The sequence below is a fragment of the Monodon monoceros genome, unplaced genomic scaffold (genome assembly GCF_005190385.1).
Source record: "Monodon monoceros isolate NGI ecotype Baffin Bay Population unplaced genomic scaffold, NGI_Narwhal_1 Super_Scaffold_18, whole genome shotgun sequence".
Classification (NCBI taxonomy): Eukaryota; Metazoa; Chordata; class Mammalia; order Artiodactyla; family Monodontidae; genus Monodon; species Monodon monoceros.
This window is the reverse complement of record NW_021703774.1, coordinates 88,935,458-88,939,285: the sequence shown is the minus strand read 5'-3', so window position 1 is coordinate 88,939,285 and position 3,828 is coordinate 88,935,458.

Below are 3,828 nucleotides of genomic sequence, written 5' to 3'. Positions count from 1 at the left end.
CAGTAATATTTCAAATAAAATATTTCAAATAAAATATTTCAAATAAAACTAAGATTGCCGGAATTAATAGAAAAGAACTAAAATACTGCTTAAAAGAAACATTTTAAGTACAGGACACAGAAAGATTGACTAAAATGATAAAAAATATGTTATTAAAATCCTATCCAAATTGTGTATGGAAACTATACTGTTATCAGGCAAATTGCAAGAAGCACTTCAAATGATAAATATCAATAGTAATACTTCATAATTAAAAATGGGTCAATGCAATAGGAAGATAATACAAACCTAAATGTATCTATCATAGCTGCAAAATATGAAAACAAAATTGACAGCACCAAGCAGAAAGATAGAAAAACCTGCAATCAGTATGGGAGATTTTAATTTTCCAATTAAAAAATGCAGGAAAAATGTCTACTGACAATAGATGAACAATGAAATTAATAAACATAGTCTAACTGATATAAGATTGTACATTGCAACAAACAATGAAAGAGCTTTTAATTTTTTTCAAGTGTACATGGAACATATAATGAAATAAAGTAGGGCACCTCAACAGATTTCAAAATATTGAAATTATTGGGAATATATGCTTTAACAGCAATGAAATTCATACGGAAAAAATGAAATTAGTACATTAAAAAGAAAAAGGTAACTTAAAAAACTACATTTCTAAAACCAGCTAGAACATGTCTGTATAATTCATTTGTCAAAGAAATCAAAATTATATTAGAAGTTTTTAGAGCTGAAAAATAGTGATAAACAGCACTTTAAAATTTGGGGAGTTTGGCCAACGCAGTGCATAAAGAGAAATACATAGTCTTGAATTCACATTAGGAAAGAAGAAGAAAGGTGAAAATCAATTATTTAACTTTGATCTTGATAAGTTAGGAAAATAACAATAAGACAAAACCAAGGAATGCAAAATAGAAGACATACATATGACAGCAAAAGTCAATGAAATAAGAAAAAAATTGTAAAATGCAAATAATTAACACAGTTAATTTTTGGTTCTTTGAAGAGATTAATAAAATTGTTAACATGCTAACAGTAATGATTTAGAAAAAGAAAAGGAAGACAAGTTTCCTACACTAGAAATGGAAAATGGGAATTGCTACAGATTTAATAATCTATAAAGGCTACTAAGAAAATAGTAAAAACAACGTATATGGAATTGAGAAATCTCTAGAAAAGTACATGGTACCAAAGTTCAAAGAAATAGAAAATCTGAATGGAAAAATGTACATTAAATAAATCCAATATATTTTAAAAACATTTCCACAAGAAAGAAATGACAATCTTGAACAAACTGTTCCGGAGAATGAAAAAGGAGGTAGCTTTCCAAAGTTTTTTGAGACCACCACAATGCTGTATTCACAATTTATCAATGACATTTCACAAAATAAAACTACAGACTGATTAACTGTGATACCTGTGATGTATTGGGGCATAGATTTAATGCCGTTAATAATCTAAATTAGATCTTTAATTCAACTCATTTCAGGTCTAGTTATATAATGTAGAAAAGGGAGAATGATGGAGAAAAATGTTTAGAGGGACACACACACACACACACACACACTCAGACCGGGGGTTCGGGGGAGAGGGAAAGAAAAAGGGGGGAGAGAGAGAAAAACAGAAATTTAGATAATATACTTTAATTTTTTAGGGACAGTGAACCCACAGTGGGAACATTACAAACGATTTCTTTGAAAAACTGGCTTGCAAGCTAGAAAAATGTGTAAAAATTAGTCAGATGCTGAAAGATATGGACAAAAAATGTTTCAGACCAAGGGAATGACATGTTCCAAAATATAAGGAAGTATGAGTTGTTTAGGGAGGGACCACATATTTTAGCAAAGTTGATGAATATTATACAAGATAATGTTTATCTTCTAAGAATTAGCTCATGTGTCACTTCTCCAAACACATTTTCTTAAAAAATGTCATATGTTCAAGAAGCACAAAGCAGTTCACCAACTGTAAAGCATGATATATCACAACACGAGATAAGGATGGAGTTCAAATCACTCAAGACCTTTTATAAAAGTGCACAAGGATTTTATTTAAGGTAAGGAGCTGCTGACATAATTTAAGCATGAGTATAACATCATATTTGTCATTTAGAAAGAGCAGTTAAGCAAGAGTAGGTTAAATGAATTATAAGAAAAAAAGTCTGAAAGTGAAAACTTTTGGGAGGTTCTTGCTGAAATTCATGAAGATAATGAGAACTTGGTTGAGTTTAAGAGCATGGTGATGGAGGTGAGCAGTTCTGTTCTATAAATGTTTAGGAAATAGACTGGATGGACTCAGTGATTATATATGTTAGTAAGAAGATTTAAGAATGAAATAATTTCAGTTTTTCCCTTTGGAAACCCACAAGACCATCACAGGATAGCTCTCAACAAAATATTTTTTACATTGGATGACAACATGGGACCTCATTTTTTTTTTACATCTTTATTGGAGTATAATTGCTTTACAATGGTGTGTTAGTTTCTGCTTTATAACAAAGTGAATCAGTTATACATATACATATGTTCCCATATGTCTTCCCTCTTGCATCTCCCTCCCGCCCACCCTCCCTATCCCACTCCTCTAGGTGGTCACAAAGCACCGAGCTGATCTCCCTGTGCTATGTGGCTGCTTCCCACTAGCTATCTATTTTATGTCTGGTAGTGTATATATGTCCATGCCACTCTGTCACTTTGTCACAGCTTACCCTTCCCCCTCCCCATATCCTCAAGTCCATTCTCTAGTAGGTCTGTGTCTTTATTCCTGTCTTACCCCTAGGTTCTTCATGACATTTTTGGTTTTTTTCTTAGATTCCATATATATGTGTTAACATACAGTATTTGTCTTTCTCGTTCTGACTTACTTCACTCTGTATGACAGACTCTAGGTCCATCCACCTCACTACAAATAACTCAATTTCGTTTCTTTTTATGGCTGAGTAATATTCCATTGTATATATGTGCCACATCTTCTTTATCCATTCATCCGATGATGGACACTTAGGTTGCTTCCATCTCTAGGCTATTGTAAATAGAGCTGCAATGAACATTTTGGTACATGACTCTTTTTAAATTATGGTTTTCTCAGGGCATATGCCCAGTAGTAGGCCTCCACCCCCTTCTACGGCCATACCACCCTGAACGCGCCCGATCTCGTCTGATCTCGGGCTTCATTTTTAATTGCTCTTTGCAAAGAATTTCAGAACTGATAGCCAAATACTGATGAGGCTTTAAATGTTTCTGAAATAGTATTTTAGTAAAGCAATAAGCAATAACCTTACACTGTCTATGACCACCAATTAATAAATATCATTAACAAATGAATATTTTTCCTGAATACTGGTAAGATTTGATGCTAATTCAGTAAAAGGGAGACCCTATAATCCATAATTCACACCTAATTAGTATTTAATCTTTTTTTCAATCCTGTGATTTAATTACAAGTGGTTAGTTCAACAAAATGACCATCTTTTTTTGGTCATTGTTGTTCAGTTAGAGTCAACAGGGGTCCCTGATAGATATAGATTACCAACACATGTTTATCCTTTTATAATTACTCTAAAAGATTAGTGCAGCAAACAAGTCATCAGACCTTGATTAAGAACAATGACAAAAGGTTTCTAAACTTATTTTTCTTAATTTGCCCATCAGATATCAAGGTTTGTTTCATAAATGTGATTTTCATTTCTCTTGAGAAATATAATCTTACTGAGTTAAATGTTATATTAATGCATGTATTTAATAAAGTTGGAAAATTTTTAAATATATTTGTCTCTAATTATCCAAAGCCTTTATGTAATTGAGAAAACTTCCA